We start from the raw sequence: 20,775 nt of genomic DNA on the forward strand, positions 1-20,775 counted from the left end.
AAAATAACTTACGTTTTTCTCTCTCAGATTTCAAGGAAATACTTCCAAATGCTAAAATAAAAAGGGGGGAGCACTACCTCCTTGATGATAATGACAATATCACAGTAAATCTGGGACTCTGTGCTGTTTTTTATTTTCTGTGTAGGAAATTAAGGTGCTTATCTGTCTAATGTACATGCTATGCTCAAAATCTTATCTAGTATTACTATGTTTCATTATAAGGGAAGCTTTCATATTTATTTTCCCCATTCGATCATAAGGGAGTTCACCTACATCACTTTAAAAATTCTCCCTCTACCCTCCATTGTCATACTTTTTATTGACAGCTATTTAATGCAGTTTAAAGATGCCTCCATGAATTTATTTATGCGCCAAGTTGTTTTATGCGACTGCCTTCATAATAGAGGTTGAAGAATCTGTACCAAACAGTGATCTCTGAAGATGGAAGGTTTATTATTCTAGTTTTTCTCTTTTATAAACAAACAAAACTGAAAAAGCTAAATTCATGGAAAATAAATATTTTTATTATAAATAGCATGTTAAAATAAATCATGTTTTCAAAATGTATAATTTTATATAGTAAGAGGATATAATTAATTTTACAAGGTAACTAAACTATTTTAACCACCTTTAGGATTAGGAGGCAGGTTATGCAACTTTTCGGTGAAACCAGAAAACATTTACAAAGGTAAGCAATAAAATACATTATGGTTCACTGGAAATGCCAAAATTATCACAGGAAATCCCCACAGAAGGTGTTCCGCACTCTGCATCAATTTACTCAAATGTAGATCCTCAAAAGGAAGAAAAATGAACTGAGTAGAGAAAATACCTTTCTTTACCTCATTTGAAACATGTCCACTATCATTAAAAATCATCTTTCTAGAATACATTATACAACCATGTTAAATGTACTGCTAGACTTTAAGAGAAGAAGCAGACCCACGTTAAGAACCAGGTAAAGATAAACTCAGAGTTCATTGTTTTGCAAAGAACATTTACCCCCTCCAGCTCAGCAATCAATCCCTGAAGAGCTTCACTCCCATCACATTTGGCAAAGTAAAAACATCCAAAGGGACTAATGGGTTAAAATAAATGCTCACAAAATTCTATTCTGTGAAGAGTTCCCATTCACAAAATTTATGAGAAAGGTACTTTTCTTGGTAAAATGAAAAATAAATTCGTTATGTTTTTATTATTGAGGGTGAGCCAAATTCTTGGAGTTGGGAAGTTTGATTTTTCCTGTACCTGAAGGAAAACTAACAAGGATTAATGACTTGCCATGCTTGACTTACAGCTGATTTGTTGAAACACCTTGAAAAGAAAACCACTGTACAGTAGTAATTAGGTCTTTTAGATTAGAATAACACTAACTTAACGCTCTTACATTTTTGTATGCACTACAGAGCATGGAAGTTAGAATTAGCAAAGATATACACATATACTGTAAAAACAAACTTAATTCACATCTAGGGCAATGCACAAATTTCCTGAGAAACTTTATTTCCATGAACTCAGGATGAGTTAACACATTCCTGATTCTATTCAGGTGTGTAAGACTGGGCACTTAGCATAAGATATCAATATAAATACTATAGGTAAAAAAATAAATATTTTCAAAGAAATAATACATGGAAATTATAAGTTTCTATAACTATATTTACTAATACATTCCAGACATGCATATTATGTTCCAGAATTTGATATAAACAAGCATCGATCTAAAGTATATATCAGTGAGAAGCTAGTATAATGAGTGAATGCAAGTGCTGACTCTGATGTTTAAAATGCTGTTTGACCTTGGGTTTGAGAGCATATCTAATACAATAATTAAATGGTTAGAGATCACTGGTTAGAATAGGACCAAAATAATTTTTGGAACAGGAGAACTTTTTCTACGGCTTTTCAGGTTTAAGTGATAGAACAAAAACTTTAGACTTATGAGATCTGAATAAGAAAATGCCCTAGAATTGTAAAAAAAAAAAAAAAAAAAAAAAAAAAGATACTGTCATGAAATTCAGGAACTCAGTGAAATTATCCATACAGTTATTTTCTTAGACAGTACAGAAACTATGTTTTTATACCCAAATTATAAATTCATTGTTTTCCCTCTATGTACAGTATAAATTCTTCAGGTTTGATTTATCATGCTGTTTAAATTATATGCAGTATTTGATTTGTAATATATAGATAGATATGTTACAAAATATAATAGAAATAAATACCCATGACCACATTACCATATTTAAATTGAATGTTACCAATAAGATTGACTATAGATGTACTAGTATGTTACTTCAAATTTTGTATCCCTGTCGTGGTACTAAACAATTTCATTGAATTTTGGGTCCATGGCCTGCACTCAATAAGTTAACATGTATAATTTTGGATGTTTTTAAAATAATAGTTTATTAATTTTTAGAGAGAGTGAGAGAAACACTGATGTGATAGTGAAAAATGGGTTGGCTGCCTCCTGCATGCCCCCTTCTGGAGACCGAGTTTGAAACCCAGGCAGGTGCACTGACCAGAACTGAACTGGCAACCTTTCTGTGCACAGGATGAGGCCCAACCAACTGAGCCACACCCGCCAAGACTCATTTTGGATTTCATATATAAAGTGTAATATGCTAAATCTTGCTTTTGGGGTCCACATTTATTTGTCTAAGATGCACTCACATTAATGAGTATGCCTTTAGTTTGTTCAATATCACAGCTATAAAACATTTATTTAATTCAATATTCATATTACCTCTTATCAATGGACATTGGGGTGACACTTAGTCTACTTCCTTATAAGCAGCATTGCTGTTAATAATCGTCTGCATGTCCCCTGCTGCATTCTTGTGTGAGGGAGGAAAAACAGTCTCCCCTCTACTCTTCTGAGTTCTGGTTTAGACCTCTGTACTGAAAGACAGATTAATAAGAGAAAAGCAAACAGAAGTTGCTTGACATGTATGCCTCACATATGCATGAAAGATACCCAGGTAGAAATGAATAACTCGCTGAGGTGGCTTAGAATTCAAGCTTAACAGGGAAAGGGGATGTACACAGCTGAGCGGGGAGGAAATTATTTTTAGGGAAGCTGAATAGGCCCTTAGAAGAATAGACTGGAGGTCTGATAGTGTGTGACAAAGTTTGTCTGGGTGTGGAGTCCACGTTTAGTCTCCTCTTCTGTGATAAGTGTCCATCTGCCCCGAATGATGAAACTTGCAGGTAGCCCTATGGCAATGGGACTACTTTTGGAGCATTTGCCTTTAAATAGAAAAGAGGAGTTCAGGGAAAGCTTCCCCATCCACTAGCAGTTTTCAAGTGCCTACAGATCAAAACAATCAATATGCCAAAGGGGCATATTTTGGGGTGACATTCTTGAAAACATCTACAGTCACATATTGAGCGGTATATTTTGCTAGCCTTCATTTGCAAGATAACGAAGTAATACAGTAGTTCCCAGCACCTATCCATGGTTTCACTTTCCACCTTTTGGTTAGTTACTGCTGTTAATCTCTTACTGCTACTAATTTATAAATTAAGCTTTATCATAAGTATGTATGTATAAGAAAAATCATAGTATATATAGGGCTTGGTACTATCCATGGTTTCAGGCATCCACTGTGGGTTTTGAAGCTTATCTCCTGTGGAAAAGGGGAACTATATTGTATAAAGTATTAAATGCTATTCTGTTCCAAAGTGGGGCTTTGGTTTTTTTTATCAATTTATACTTGAAGCAACAAATCATGCAATTTTCCATTGTTCCATATCTTATCCAAAACTGGGTATTGTCACACATCTTATTTGTGGCCAAACTAAATAGTGTAAAATCTTATCCAATTGTGATCTTATTTATAATTTCACTAATTATAAATGAAGCTAAGACATATTTTATGTGCGTGTTCAATATTTTTCTCCTATTTAAAATGACCAAGCCTTTCTTATGCATGTTTCCATTTTGTTTTTTATTTTCTTACTGATTCACAAGAACTCTTTACATGTAATTGATACTAAGTCTTTATTAGTATTAGGTATAACAAATATTTTCTCTAAGTTGATGGCTGTTAAGAACTGTGAAGGGCCCTGGCCAGTGTGGCTCAGTTGGTTCGAGCAACTATTGTCCCATAAACCAAAAGGTCCCGACTTTGATTTCTGGTCAGGGCATATATCCAGATTGCAGGTTCAATCCAAGGTCAGGGTGAGTATGGGAGGCAACCAATCGATGTTTCTCTCTTACATTGATGTTTTTTCTCTTTCTCCCTTTGATTCCCTCTAAAATCAAGAAAACATAGGATTTAAAAACAAAACAAAACTGTGAACACTCTGAGACTGCATCCTACTTACAAGAGAATATATCCTTGCCAGTGTCATGAGTTTGAAGAAGACAAAAACTTATGAATAAGAGAGAAAAGACTATTATAGCACAACAGCGAAGAGCATAAGTATCAGCATATTTTCACCAGTTCCCCTTGCCCTCAGTTCCACGAAAGTGAAGAGATGGGTCAAGGCTGGCAAAGATTCTCTCCTTGACCAGAATCTTCTGGGCCCTGTTCTCAACCAGACCTCAAGCTTGGCCTATAAAATCTTGAACAAAACACTAATATGGTTTCCAACAGCGCAAGGCCACATTCCTAGGATAATGCCAGCCCGTGTTAAAGTGCCTGCCTGTCGACATTCAAGGCTACCAAAACAACTCACTGCTTGTGCCAGCCAACCTGAAGATAAGGCCTCTGACTCCCAGCCTCTGTGGGAGGATCTGAGCCTAATTTCCATGAACAGCAGCTAGCACATCCAGGTGGTTTTCACAAGGACCAACAGTCCCTTCTGACTTTTGTAATTTTTTACTTCACTGATTCTGCTGCGCCCCGGCTCACCCCTCTTCTTATTCCCTCATTCTCCCTTTAAAAACAGTCACCTCTGTACAAATTGAAATTGAGTTCAGTACAAGCTGAACTATTTTCCTTATAGCAACAGTATATTATGATTAAAATCTGTCCTTACCACTTTACCTAGCACCCGGCATTATTTATCTTTGACAGGGTACATGCTACTTGCAAGGTAGATATTATTCACAGGTGAGATACCCAGGGCTAAAGCCCAGCATATGTTAACCAAAGAGCTAACATTGTACCACACTGCAAACATGCCAATGTATCTCATCCTCCTTCATCCCCTCCCCATGCACCCAGGGGAGCGAGCAGTTACACAGCAGTCATTCTTTGAACTGCATAGTTACCTATGTGACCCCCGATAGAAACCACTCAGTCAGGAGAGCTTTCAGCCTGGCACACTCAGCAAGAATATGCAAGGATGCTCAAGACCTGTGGCAAACTGTTTCTCCTGCTGACTGACTTTCCCCCAACCTTTAAAGTATTTTTGGTAAATGAAGTTGTTCATTTTGCTGATCAGATTTAAACATTGTTATATGGTTAATGCATTTAGTAATAATTTCTGTTACTAAGTCATAATGATTTCTTACCATACTCTATTATTTATGTTCTATTTTCTGAATATTATCATGTTTTCACTTGTTAAAAAAAAAAATTTCTGGCTGAGGAGAGACTGGCCATTGAGGGATGGCCAATTCTCTGAAACAGCAAAAGGCTCAGCTGAAAGTATACTTTACATATGCCAACTAATCGATCAGAAACACTTCTCCTCTCATGTGGCCTGTGCACTCCAAGAGGCGATAGACCTGAACCTTAATCACCTAAGACCAGGTACTACTCAACTGCTGTCTACCCCTATTTCCAAGACCCAACAAAACTATTTAAACTAGCCCAGTGGTCAGCAAACTCATTAGTCAACAGAGCCAAATATCAATAGCACAACGATTGAAATTTCTTTTGAGAGCCAAATTTTTTAAACTTAAACTTCTTCTAACGCTACTTCTTCAAAATAGACTCACCCAGGCCGTGGAATTTTGTGGAAGAGCCACACTCAGGGGGCCAAAGAGCCGGATGTGGCTCACGAGCCATGGTTTGCCGACCACTGAACTAGCCAATCTTCAACTGTTTATTCTGCCCTGCCTTGCCTTTCATGCAGAAACCTCATTAAGGCGATGCCTGAGACTTTTCCCTCACCAGTGTTTTCTGCTTTCTCAGGTGGCTCTGCATGGTTTGCTGTCTCTAGAAATAGTGAGTATGATAAACTTTGTTTTCCTGAGCCTCTTCTCTGTCTCCTCTTGTGGTATCATCTGACTAACCATCTCTAACAAACAAACTGTGGAGAGTGGTTACAGCGCTTGGACAGGTTCAAGCCTCAAACCAATGAGAGGGCACGGTCCTCTTATGGCAAAGCCAAGTACAAGTCCCAGCTTGGAGAGCAAAGCCCTCCCAGCACAATTGTAGCCAAAGGCTATAGTTGTAAGCTTGACCTTATGGTCCAAACCTGTGGTCCCAGGTGGCTAAGTGATATAGGCTGTGGGATTGCAGCAAGTGCTGCCAAAACAAAGCTTGATAGAGTTCAGGTGCATGTAATTGAGTAGATTCAAAACCCTTAAGAACATTGTAAACATCTTGACCATGCCTTTACTTTTCTTCATGGAATGTGGCTATAAAATAAAGACTCAGCTTGCAGGCTGTGGCACTATCTCTCCATCCAAGAGCAGTGTCCCACTTTGCCCCAGCTTTATTCTCTTGTCTGTCTTATTTAATCCTTCACCGCCCCCCCCACCCCCCTCCTCAGGTTCATCCCTAGCCATGCTGAGTTTGGCACACAAACAAACAAACAAATAAACAAACAGCAGATGCATATTTACTTCAGCTTTAACTTATTGGTCATTTAAGGAAACCTGAAGCATCATTTTGATTCTGTTGGTTTCTAAAACACTCTTTTTTGCCTCTAACTCCATCATCCTGATTGATACAGGAAGGGGCTCTTCTCATACCTAGTTTTGCTCTCTCTTATTTATATGGTTTTTTACTTCTCCTAACCCAAGTTTGTAATATATGTCTGTTTATGTCCCTTGGGGTTTTCTTCACCTTGAATTGTATTATAAAAGTTCTATGTGGATGATGGGATGCCCCCTAAAAACAAATAAAATATTCTGGGTAAGATGTAATTACAATAAATTAAATAAATAAAAAAGATTTAGACTCAGTAATGTATTCCCTTTGAGATTTTGGATAAACTTATTTATAATTTCTGAATCTTTGTTTTTTTCCCATATGTATTTGCTTTCTATTACTGCTTTAACAAATTATCACAAACCTAGGGGCTTAAAACAACTCACATTTATTATTTTATAATTCTTGAGGTCAGAAATCCTAAAGTCAAAGGTGTTAACCAGACTGCATTCCTTCTGAAAGTTCCAGGAGAAGATCAGTTTCCTTGCCTTTTGCAGTTTCTAGAGGATGCCTACATCCCCTCACTTGTGTCCTTTTCTGCCTCACTCCAACCTCTGCTTCCACCATCACATCTCCCTCTAGGGCTCTGACACTCCTGCCTCCCTCCCATGAGGACACTGTGACTATATCGGGCCCAATCAGTACCTATAACTTAACCACATCTGCAATGCCCCTTTGTTATGCAAGGTAACAGTCCCAAGTTCTAGGAATTAAGACTTGGGCATCCAAATGGGGGCAGGAGCATTTTTCTGTCTACCATGCCATCTTCTAGAATTGGGAAAATAACACCTTCCCTACTTATTTCCATGTTTGTCATGTTTAAATGACATAAGCCCTGGGAAAGCTTGATACAATCAGTAAAGGTATCATTTACTATACAAGACCCAATTTTATATATATATATATATATATATATATATGTGTGTGTGTGTGTGTGTGTGTGTGTGTGTGTGTGTGTGTATGTGTGTCTAAGGGACTGTCTGACTATTCAACCATCCGACCGGCCAGTACCTATGATGTGCACTGACCACCAGGGGGCAGACACTCAATGCTGGAGCTGCAGAGCTGCAGTAACCTGGCAACTGCGGTTCTCAGGTGACACACCCAGAATCAGAGAGGAGGGAGCCCGATTCAGGGGTGTGTCATCTGAGAACCTCACTCTTGCAATCCGGGACCCCTTTGAGGATGTTGGGATCCGGTTTTGGCCCGATCCCTGCAGGCCAGACCAAGGGACCCCACCGGTGCACGAATCCGTGCACCAGGCCTCTAATAGTTGTATAATTTTTTAAATGGAGAGAATTTTCAACAGAATTGTTAAAAGCACACAAACCACAAAACAAAAATCTGTTTCTTGATTTTCTATGAAGTTATTATTTTATTTATGCCTTTTACTCTAAGTTGCTAACAACATATTCTCACCCATAGGTTATACATTCTCAGTGTAACCACCTAATTCTAAGCCCACTCAAATCTGGTAAGTTGTTTTTTTTTTGTTTGTTTGTTTTTTAATCAGAACTAAAGACAGACTAAAACACCAGCAGCTTCTTTTCAGTTAATCTTATGTTGTAAATTAACACAGTTTTATACTCAATTGTTCTGGATATTTTTTCTCTCTTCTCATTCTGACCTTGATAGATATGTTAACATTATTTTGAGAAATGTGTTTTGAAATACAATTGCTCATAGGCACTGGGATAAGCTTATAAATAATACTTGGTCCTCACAATTTAGGAGGTAATAATTTAGTGAGTGAGAAATATAAAAACTTATCACATATGCTGAGTTCTATACTCAAAGTTTATACCAAGATGATTCAAAATGCCAAAGATGATTAGTGAATGCTTGCACAAATGAAGTGATAGTTGATTAGAGACTGACTTAGAATACCATCAGTGGTAAGAGTCAGAACAAATGGATTAGAGAAGCCCTGAAAAATAAAAATCAACAAACCTGGAAAGTGATCAAACATAAAAATAAACATTTAAGGGAGAATTATTCCCAGATTTTGCTTTGGACAAATAAAGTAGACCATAATGACACTAATGTGAACAACTTAAAGTAGAAAAAGATACACCTACATATTATTTTTATGATAAAAACATTATAGTATAAAACCCAGAACATTTTGTAAAATATTTAAGAACGTGTAAAATATTTCATCAAATTTTAGGATACAGTATATTATTTGATTTTACATTATCTATATATATAAAAGCCAAGCGACCGGAAGGACTGGAAGGACCCGAATGATCAGAAAGACTGGTTGCTATGATGCACACTGTGGCCGGCCAACAGGCCAGATCGGAGGCCGGGCAGGCTGGCCAACCTCCCACGGCCCCTACCCCTAGCTAGCCCAACCCCAATCGGCCCCCACCTTTGCATGAATTCGTGCACCAGGCCTCTAGTTTATATATAACTATCTCTCTTTTATTTTTAATTCTTCTAATTCATAAGTCAACTATTCTAGTGATTTCAGTGGTAACCCAAGCTCATTTTTATTTAACTCACAAAATGCTATATCTTTTGCAAGATTTTTAATTTAACATTAATTTGTTTTGATTTTTTGCATGATCACAATACCTACTAATTAAACAATAATCACAAGAGTGAAATGCACATGGATTTAGACTCTAAACTTTAGAGAGAATAATTTAATAAGTGTCAATGCATTAGTGAATATTTTTTTTATTATGAGGATTCAGTTTCTTAGGCTATCTTGATGTGACAGAAACTAATTAATGCTTTATGTTTGAAAGAAAGGCCAAGTTTGCTCTGTAACTTTGCATGCTAGTTTTGGGGAAACACCACTATGTCATCTTCATGTGAAAAAAAAAATCTTCTATCACTGCTCTACTGAAGAGGGTCTAGAGCAAGCATGTCAAACTCAAAGGCTAACACGGGCCAAATAAACGAGGCATGTGGCCCATGGGCTGCAAGTTAGACATGCTTGGTCTAGACTCATAAGAGACAGATGTAAATCTCATCTGTGAATAGGATATTACCTTAAAAACACACATTGAAAAAGAAAGGATCTAAAATGAATAAATTCATATTGACCCTGGTGAAAACTACTCTTCATTATATTAATAATAAGCAAGTTCTACCAAAATATCAATAACCAGTAGGATAAGGGTAAGGCACACAGAACATCAGCATCTCAAACATAACAATCACAAAATGCAGATTTTTTCAAAGTTAATAATAGACATAAACACCCATAAATTATTCCAAAGAAGTTTCTCCATAGGATGCCAAAGACTTTAACAGTGATCAATAGTGAATTAACGATCATTTAACATAATCCACTCCTCATGTAGATCATTGACCTACAAATCCAAATTTTGCAATTAATCAGGAAAGCCATTGGCATGTGTTCAAAGTGAAGGTCTCGTAGTAGACTACTATAGGTATAGGCTTAACTTGTTTAAGAGTATAGACTACAAACTTGATGGAACTGTATCTGTAGATTCAACAAATTACAATCTTTGGTGCTTTTGAGGCCAAAAAGTTTAGAAAATGTACGTTAGTCAGAACTTGAAATAGATGTGCAGCGATGCATCTCTATTTAAATATACCTCCAGAGAAAGTATGTACTTCTTGTAATAGCTCTGGCCCAAATATCCATTATGTCTAAGCACTTGGACCAAATTTCAACCTTTGTCTTTGTTAAATGAAAGGTAACATACTGAAGGGGTGAAAACCACCAAGACTGTGATTATACAGCCATTCAGTAGGATGGGAAACTTCTATTCCAGCAGTGTGAGCATATTCGTGGGAATGTTCTCTCTTTGAGACCTCTCAATCAAACACAGTATCTAGGGACCCAGTCCTCTGTTCACTCTGTGGTTAGTGCCTCATGCAAGAGCTGGGTGGGGGGATGAGGGGAACATTTTGACTTGATGTCTTAGTGAAAAGTGTTTTCCACTTCATTTCCCAGGAGACCTGTCACCTCCTGTCAAGTTCCTTTCCTGAAGCCCCATGCTCCCCCTGACTAGGCTTTGATAGGCAAGATGTGCTTCTCTGCAATATAAGTCATTCCTTCATTTCTAATCTCCATATTCCACCACCAGCTCATATCTTCAGTGTGAAAATACCCACTTTTTAATATGTAAATGATAATTTCATCTTGCATTGAAGCAGCCTGAGTCACTGAGTCCTTGTTACTACTTATACTTGGGAAATGGCAAAATAGCAGTGAGATAGGAAGATACACACTCGTAGTACACAGAATATAAATTAAATGTCTAACCGTAAATATAGAATTGCAGAGGTCCTCTGTAAAGAGTTGAAACAAAGCTTTACAGGGCATCACAATGAAGATCTTGATATTTACTCTTCTTCACTGCAATCCCCCACTCCTTTTGTACCTATAATACATTCTGAGCCATTGCAAAAGGCTTACAGTAGCTTATTCCAACTTCCTTCTAGTTACTCCCACATGCTGCTAACTATGGCCAAAGCTGTTTTATCTCTTACACTGTCCTTGGTTTCTATCAGAGTCAAGTCTCCCTTTATGAAAATGGGAGAAAATGATGCAACACGAATAGGTATTATTTTGAATCTCAAAATAGAAACAAAATATATAACGAAGGCGAAAGCCATGCAGAGTTGAAGGTGTATGTGTGATAAGGTACTGGCAGACACCTGGTCACACAGCCCTTGATAGTTTATATCTTCAAAATTGGTGTCTGGAGTGTAGTGAGAGGACCAGTTGCAGTCAGAGCTGAGATAGCTGACACATTGTTTATAATCATCACCTACCATCACCCGCATAGCAAACCCACACTGGGCTTCTGTATCCAGGGACAAACATCCATATACCTCGACAAAGCCATAGGAAGTCATTACACAATAAAACTCTTTCCTCTTAAACTTTAACCTTTTGTTTTCTTTGACTAAAGCCTATTTACCACTGGGAAAAGAAATTCAGGCTTACCATTCTCATTTTCAGGAATATTTAGAGAAAAACCATCTACAAAATGAGAAGTAAATTACCAATGCCTGCTTCGAATCAAAGCTTATACAGCAGCGTCACAAGGAAAGTACACAAAGGTAAATCCATTGTGTTTGAAACAAAGGTGGAAAGCCGAGAATCATGCTACCCAACTCCCTACACTCCCACCCTCTACTGCCACCAGGGCCCAAAAGGGACACCACCAAACATAAATTAAAAACCCTATCTAGTGCAACCTCACTCCTCATATAAGGGGGCCCATGTAGCTCCCAATAAGCAAAATAGACGACAGACCTGCAAACAATCCTGAAAGTGAAATCCAATGCCCTTGAGTTCTAGTCCAGTATCTTTCAACTAAACTATGAAACAGTTTGCATTTTAAGTGGCTCAATCGATAAAAAAAAAAAAAGTAAGTAAATTATTTAAAAGGGAAAAAGAAACTTGGGTAGAGTAGTTGTCTCTGTTTTTTATTTCTGTGTTTTGTTGTTCATCACTACTTCAAAGTCAAACATCGCCAAGTTAAAGGTGATAATTAATTGTTAGCTTTACAGTGTGTCTCTTTGTCTGAGAATAATTTCCCATTGAGAACAGTTTGTATTTGTTGTCTTGCTTTTTCTATAGCATCTTCTGACAGGAAGTTGATCTTGAGAATATCATTAAAATTGACTAGAGCTTGGAAATGAGATGCTCAGCATTTTCCTAATGGCAGCTGAGAACTGATGTTTGCTATAGGATTTGCTCAATGATTTCTATCTCATTGGCATGAAAACATTACTGATGAATGCCATGTTTATTTCTCCAAACTTTGAAACAATGTATCTACACGATTTTGAATTAGTCATAAATAATTATTGATACATTCTCCTGTTCCACTAGTATCCCTTCAGTGATTCATTACCGCATTAGAATGTAGAAAGTTATTCTTAAATTAATTCAAAAGCCAAAGAAAAAGTCTATTGTTCCCAAAGGTCAAACACTGTGATATAGGGGATTAGTATAAGACTTGAAAAAATGGTTTTTAAGGTATAAGAGCAATTCGGACTTCACTGTGTCAAATTTTAATACCAAATATATAGCAGTTTTGTTAAAAACACAAAGAAACCCAGAAGTAAAATAATGAGAAAATATTAACATTAACATTTAAAATCTTAATAAATTCTTTTGTCATTACTTAAATATTTTTATGAGTTGTCAATATAATTTGTCCTGAATGACAAAAATACATGGAGAAATATGCACTTTACAAATATTTTGGTAAATTTGACTTTGTCATAGCTTCATTTTTATAATTTTAGACTAAGTGATATTTGGAGACTTTTGAAATTTAAAAAATCTCTGAAGCTATTTGAGATCAAGTGCTTTGAAAGTTTCAAGTACAGTTGCTTTGATCATAAGCTTAAATAAATGCTAAAGAAAGGATATCAAATTGCTCTATCAATCGCTAAGGCTTTTGTCTAGAGCTTACTGACTTGGAAGAGTAGAAATGTGAGACCAAAAATAACGCAGACAACGACGGATCTGTAAACTAGACCTCTGTTTAATAACAAAATGCTGGGGATGGCAAGTAAAAATATCGACATCCAGTTGTAGAAACACTACCTGTCTTCCAGGCTTCCAACGCCCTGAATAAAGACACTGAAAAAATGTCCAACATCTACCATCTTGGGATGCAATGCTGGTATACGTGCTGGGGATTTTTATGACTTGCTCAAGATCACATTTCCCTCCTATTCATCCCTGTCCGGTAGATAGCTTTTTGATGCTTATAAATAGGCAATTTGCAGTATTTGTTATCCCACACTTTCATTTTCATATAAAATGTAACACAATAGTGTCTACAGAAAAAAATACTCCCAACTCTTGGCATTTTGTAAATTCTTGGTGGTGCTTTTATTTTAACAGCTCCAGTAGGTTGTGCGATGGAGTTGGTGTCCAGTGATAAGGTCCAATGGGCAGTTAGCTGCCCCCGGTCCTGCAATGTGAAGTACTCTATACTGTCCTGCACTTTGTCAATTGTTGCTTGTTCTGCCTGAGATGTGTGGAGTGAAAAACTTACTTTTTACTTAATCACCTCAGGCTAGAGTCCAGCTGGAGTGCACATAAAAGAAAAGTGTCTTAGATCCAATATAGTGTGTTGACTTCTAGACTCTAGATTTTGGATCTGTCACTAACTGCATGGCCCTTGGCAGGTTACCCTCCTGCACAAGTTCCCCCTGTTGGTAAAATAGTGATGATCAGGGATGTTGTGATGAGTAAAAGGTAAAGAACCTACAACAGTGCTTGACAGGCAATAAACACTCTATAAGTCTTAGCTATTTTCAAACAGAAAATTAATAGGTAAAATTTTTCTTCAAACTTTATTAAACGTTATTTACCATTTCAAAAAATCCATACCCTCAATGATAAAATAGTGGCTTCTAGTATATAAATAATCAACAATAGACAACTTGATCTTTTTTTTTTTTTTTTTTTAATGTGGCCACCTAGACTCACCTGCTGATACAGGGACACAACGTCTCCCGCACCCATGATTTATGAACCTGGAATCTAATGATACACAGGCCCCCCTGAATGTGAAATAAATTGTATTACTCGCATAGTAAACAGGAAGTAGATTCCTCCAAGGAGGAAGGCTCAGGTTATGTCTGTAGAGAAGCAAGAACAAAAAGATATGGGTAGCTTAGAGTTTTTATGATGGTTATGGGATAGAGTGAGTGGGTTGCTCTACTGTGATGTGAATTTCCACCTCTGACCTGAGACAGAGGGTGCAGGCGTGAAGGGGGACTAAATGGAGGAGTTTCTGGTCTGATTACTCAGATGAGGAGGAAAGTGAGAAACAGCAACTTAAAAACCGTCATCTTGTGAACTTCAAAATTAGAATCTATTAAAATATCTTTCTGTGTTTGCCTCATTCATTGTGATTTTATATTGAATTGTAAACATCTCATGAGTTCATTACTTCTAATGTAATTATGTCTCAAGTTAAACTGAAAACTATTATTTATTATTGTTTTAATATCCAACTTATATTTATGGCACTGCATTGGTTTGTTTTCCTTTATTTAGGTAAGCTACAGAATCTATAAATTTAATTTTAGTATAGAAAACTTAGTTATAAAATTTTTGTTCTTAAAAAGTGTTATTGGGTCTTAAAAGTTTGAGAATTGCTGAATCAAAATGTAGACTTTTCTGACACTTAGAAAAATGGATAAGGAGGAGTAGGAAAAGTGAAAGAGACACTCATAAAATGACATTTTCCCCTCAAGGATAACCTGTAATATTATTCCCCAAATGAAATCTATTATCCTAAGTTTTTATATATATCCATACTTACCTACATTTAGATGGCTTTTGGAGTGAGATTCTATGTCCTGAATCTTTCAAGAAAAGACCTTGATTGAACCATCTATGTTGCAAATTTTAAAAAGAAAAAAAGGAAAAATCAGTATATGCCAGATGGCTTCCATAAACCCAGCTGGTGATCCATGAGTTTGGAGGCCTTAGGCTGGATTAACTGCCTTAAAGTTTTAAATTAATTGCTTTAAGGAATTGATTTATAACCACTGAGAACTGCTGGGTAGCAACCAAGAAGTTATTTCACAAATAACTACAGAAAATACACACTGGGAATCAACAAACTGCAAAACACAGGTGAGAAAAAACATCAGTAAAGACATTCTATTTACTCGGGAATTTAGAGTGATAGAATTAAATGGTCTCCATAGTGAAATAACAAGTCTGTATAATTGAGTTCTTAAAAAAAAAAGCTCTGTGATCTGTATATAAACTTCACTTTGGTTGGATGGTAGGCAAAGATGATGACATTTTTGCAGCTTGCAATATTTTGCTTATTAAGGATAGGCTCCAATAAACTGGATTATATGTGGTTTTTCATTGACCCCATCATTTACATTTCTGTTCCATTAAATCTCTACAGGAAAGGAATATTATTTCTCAATGAATCTGATTGAGCCACAGGGTGTTCTTTATTTCCTGGTATACTGAAAGTGTGGAGTCTCTGTAGGTTGGCATTCAGTTATTTGCCTTTTTATTTTTATTTCTAATCATGTGATTGTCCTAAAAAAATCTGGATGTGTTATGGCATGTCATTGTTTTACATAAATATAATTTTTTAAAATATCCTATCCCTACTGCTAATTTCTATGCTTCTTAAGGACTGGCCGATTCAACAAAGAGGTGAAAGTTCCATAAGGTGATGTAAAATAAAGCTGTAAAAATATAGATACAAAAATGTAACTAAAAAATGTTGACCTCTGTCCTGTGTTATATATATATATATATATATATATCCAATTCCCACAAGTCTCTCAGCTTTCTAATTATTCCATAATTTATTCATACACCTCCAAATAGTTCTTAACTACCAATATCTTTTGAAAGATTTACAAAACATATGGAGAAAGGAGGGTGTAAAGTTTAGGTTGAAAATAGCATCTTATATAAGTCCCTGATGAAGCTTCTCCCTAATTACTAATAAGTTACCCTAGAGCAAGAAGATACAGCATACATAAAAAGAGAAACTAGAAATAGCAGAAAAGTCTAGGTCTAATTTTCTAATGTTAGCAACAATTTATATAGAATTTTTAAGAATTAATGAAAATGTATCGTGCACTAGACAAGCAGGCTTGTGATTTGATTAGTGCTATTATTGCTGACGATGCTGTGCAGTGTAAGCCTTGACAATTCGTTCCATTCTTCTTTATGGAATGCAAGTACCTGACGTAAGCTTTGATTGCCAATGGATCCGTTTCATAGAGGCATGGACTCACAGAGGACTCTCTCCAATGAACACACTGCCAACTACTTGACTTGATAAAAAGTCAGGCCACCTAAGGCGCCTTTGTTTTGTAGAGATCTTGGTTTATTTTAATAACTGAGCATTTGGCTTCTTGTTTTTGTTTCTTTGTTTTTTTTCCTTTTTACACTTTAAATCCCTGTTCCTGCACTCATGTTTTAAATACACCAATAAGCAGTAAACCCACAAACTCTAGGTCCTCACCCTTGACCCAAATAAAAGCAAGGCCTAGTCTCTTCCTCTCCTTCTTCCACCTTTCTTTCTCCCTCTTTCTCTCCCTAAACCACCCTCTTTCTCTTTCCCCACTCCTCCCTGTGTGGTCCCTGGTATGCAGTATAATTTCCAGGTCTGGTAAGTAATACACCTGCATCTTTTCAAATTTCCTGATGGTTATTGCCAAAGGATCTTTCAATCGTAATAAGAACCACAGGGACTGGTGTTGCCACAACTTTGATTATTGATAGGCTGAGACCAGTACAAAACAGGGTAATAATTCTGCTATTAGAAATGTACAAAAAAAAAGTAGAGGCTTGGCTGGAGAGGTCAATATATATTTGATCTATCTTAGCCTACCCTTTTTTATCTTAGACATATATACTCTGCCACAGAAAACTGGGTAGTCAGGTCAATTAGTGGACATTTGGTCTGTCCCAAACCTCCATAAAGACATCTGACCCATGCCAAATGGTCCTTGATATTTGCTCCTGTCAAAATGTCCAAACTTAGGAAACATCCCTGGTTTCAAACAGCCCATAACAATTATGTATACTTCTGGTGTAGAGGACTAATACATAAAAAATACTATCATCTTTCTTGGTCCAATAATTGTGTGTGGATAGGTCAGTGTGGACCAAATGTTTCCAGGGACATTTTGGATAGGAACAAATGTCCTGAAAACAGCCAGGTCTATATTGCATAGCAAGTGCTTTTATGTGAATATTTCTTCCCAAAATAATTTACTTTGGAGAATGTGAAGAGCAGTTCTAGTCAATGGAACCTGGACTGGCATGATCAGCCAGGGCTTGGTGTTGCTGGCCTGGGTATCACAGTTACACATAATACTCTACAATTGAACACCAATTTTTTTCATTCAACACCAAAAGAGACAAGGCCACTCTGTGACTGAATTAGCCAAGACAGAAATAACACAAATCTATATTCATATCAAAGCCCAAACAATTAGCAGACAATGAAGATGACCAAACCTTTCCCTTTTCTGGCTAGTAAGACTGATGTATGCCCTCTTTCGAAAAGTGTCTATTTAGGTCCCTTGCCCATTTTTTGATTGGATTGTTTATCTTCCTTTTGTTAAGTTGTATGAGTTCACTGTAAATTTTGGACACTAAACCCTTATTGGAGATAACATTGGCATATATGTTCTTCCATGCAGTGGGTTTTCTTGTTGTTTTGTTGATGGTTTCTTTTGCTGTGCAGAAGCTTTTTATTTTGATGTAGTTCCATTTATTTATTTTCTCCTTAATTTCCATTGCCCTAGGAGCAGTATTGGTAAAGATATTGCTACGACATATGTATGATATTTTGCTGCCTGCAGTTTCCTCTAAGATTTTTATGGTTTCCCGTCTTATGTTTCAGTCCTTTATCCATTTTGAGCTTATTTTTGTGTATGGTATAAGTTGGTGGTCTAGTATCATTTTTTTGCATGTACCTGTCCAATTTTACCATCACCATTTTTTGAAGAATATGTCTTGATTCCATTGTATGCTCTGGCCTCCTTTGTCAAATATTAATTGAGCATACTGCCTTGGGTCAATTTCTGGGTTCTCTGTTCTGTTCTATTGGTCTATATGTCTGTTCTTGTGCCATTACCAGGCAGTTTTGAGGACAGTGGCTTTGTAATATAGCTTGATATCAGGTATTGAGATCCCTTCTACTTTGTTCTTTTTTTCTCAAGATTGCTACATCTATTCGATGTCTTTTTTTATTCCATGTGAATTTTTGGAGAGTTTGTTCTAGGTCTGTGAAATACTAAAATATTGGTATTTTAATGGAGATTGCATTGAATCTATAGATTGCTTTGGATAGTAACAGACCCCACAGAAACACAAAGAATTGTAGAAAAAATGGACATATTCCTAGAAAAATACGACCTTCCAAAACTCAATCAGGAAGAATAAAAAAATCTGAATAGGCCGATAACTATGGAGGAAGTTGAAGTAGTCATCAAAACTTCCAGCAAACAAAAGCCTGTGGCCAGACAGCTTCACAGGGAAGTGTTACCAGACATTCAAAGATGAACTAAAACCCATCCTCCTCAGACTATTCCAAAAAATTCAAGAGGAAGGCACACTTCCAAGCTCTTTCTATGAAGCCAGCATTACCCTAATCCCAAAACCAGATAAACACACTACAAAGAAAGAGAATTACAGACCAATATGTCTGATGAACATGGATGCTAAAATCCTCAACAAAATCATAGCAAATTGGATCCAGCATTACATTAAAAAGATCATACACCATGACCAAGTGGGATTTATCCCAGGGCTGCAAGGCTGGCACAATATCTGCAAATCAATAAACGTGATACATCACATAAACAAATTGAGAGATAAAAATCACATAGTCATATCAATTGATGCAGAAAAAGCATTTGACAAAATCCAACACTCTTCCTTGATAAAAACCCTCAGCAAAGTGGGAATAGAGGGATCATACCTCAACATAATACAAGTCTTATATGACAAACATACAGCCAACATCATACTCAATGGGTAAAAACTAAACCATTTCCCCTAAGAACAGGAACAAGACAAGGTTGCCCACTCTCACCACTATTGTTCGACATAGTACTGGAAGTGCTAGCCATAGCTATTAGACAAGAAGAAGAGATAAAAGGCATCCAAATTAATATTTTTAAATATAAAACTGATATAAAACACTAGTCACTAAACATATTTTAATTTACTCTTAATCTTAGAGTAAAACACACAAATATCTTTGTATGTTTATACACATACAATTTAAATATAATCTTTCTTTTGTCACTTAAAATAATATGAAATAAATAGAGTAAAGAAATAGTTAAACTGCATTCTATTTTTTTTTCTATGTCTGGAAAGAAAATATGTTGGTTATTTGGTAAAGAATAATAATTAATATAAGTGGATGATTATACTCCATACAGTACTTAAAAGAAATACAAATATAGTGTGTGTATGACTTTCCAATTTGTTTTTTTACAAAATATATTGCAGTTTTTTAAGATGGTAAATTTTGATCATTTTTCTGGAAATTGGGTGGTTATAGGAGAGCAAAGAACAAAATTCCTGACAATTACCCTAGGAATTGCATATATTCATCCATCTCCAGAAGTATAACCAAAAAATACAGCTGTCTAAAATAAAAGCAGCTAGCAAATGAGATAAAATCCATAGATTAGAATGAGTATCCTTGTGGAGAGAAGAAACCACACAGAGGAAGCTGGACAAAAATAAGCAAACCAATAGGAAAATATATTTTGCTACTCAATAGATCAATGACAATTGAGTTTTAGATTGTGGTAGAAAACTTACTAAGTATGTTAAATTGCCTTGACTTATATATATTATAGTGCTTATTTAGGGGTTCCCCAAGACTACATGAATTTGATAAGGGTTATCTAGCTAGCTTAATTATGCATACAGGAAGAAGGGTGGGGGGTCCAGGAAGGATGGAGGCATTTCTAGCCTGAGCAATTAAAATGACCACAAAGGTATCTCTGGCCTGATCAATTAAAGTGACCATAAGGTAAATCAAAAGCAGCCCTGACCTGAGCAGCTGGGAGAGATTAAAAGCAACTCCAACCTTGGGATGGGAATGGGGGATGAGAACAAATATGTGATATCTTAATCAATAAAGAAATTAAAAAATAATAATAAAAAAAGCAACTCCAACCTGAACAGATAAGATGAATAATGTTGCAAAATAAGGGGGTGGGGGAGGAGGGGGCACCACTTGGACTTTGAACTTTGAAACTAATACTATGTAGCAGAGTGACCAATGAGAAAAGCACAGGGATTCTAAGTTAAGGAAAGGGTCCAATCAGGAAGGTCCAGACAAAGAACTGCAGCCTTTATAATCATGGAGACAAAGAGACTCAGCAAATTTCAGATTCAGATTATTTAGATTTTTTTCCCATTAGAGAGAAAGAGAGAGAGTAGGCCTTTCCCATT

The 20,775-nt window shown here is 36.4% G+C and overlaps 1 long non-coding RNA gene across 1 annotated transcript in view; it reads left to right on the forward strand.

Moving 5' to 3' along the window:
* LOC129149318 (uncharacterized) overlaps positions 1–4,996 on the forward strand; it is a 39,606-nt gene extending 34,610 nt beyond the window's left edge. Inside the window, exon 3 of the long non-coding RNA XR_008556232.1 lies at positions 4,272–4,996. This is a non-coding gene — a long non-coding RNA (uncharacterized LOC129149318). The remainder of the gene's footprint in view (positions 1–4,271) is intronic.
* The last annotated feature ends 15,779 nt before the right edge of the window (positions 4,997–20,775 follow it).

This window comes from Eptesicus fuscus, chromosome 6, assembly GCF_027574615.1.
Source record: "Eptesicus fuscus isolate TK198812 chromosome 6, DD_ASM_mEF_20220401, whole genome shotgun sequence".
NCBI lineage: Eukaryota > Metazoa > Chordata > Mammalia > Chiroptera > Vespertilionidae > Eptesicus > Eptesicus fuscus.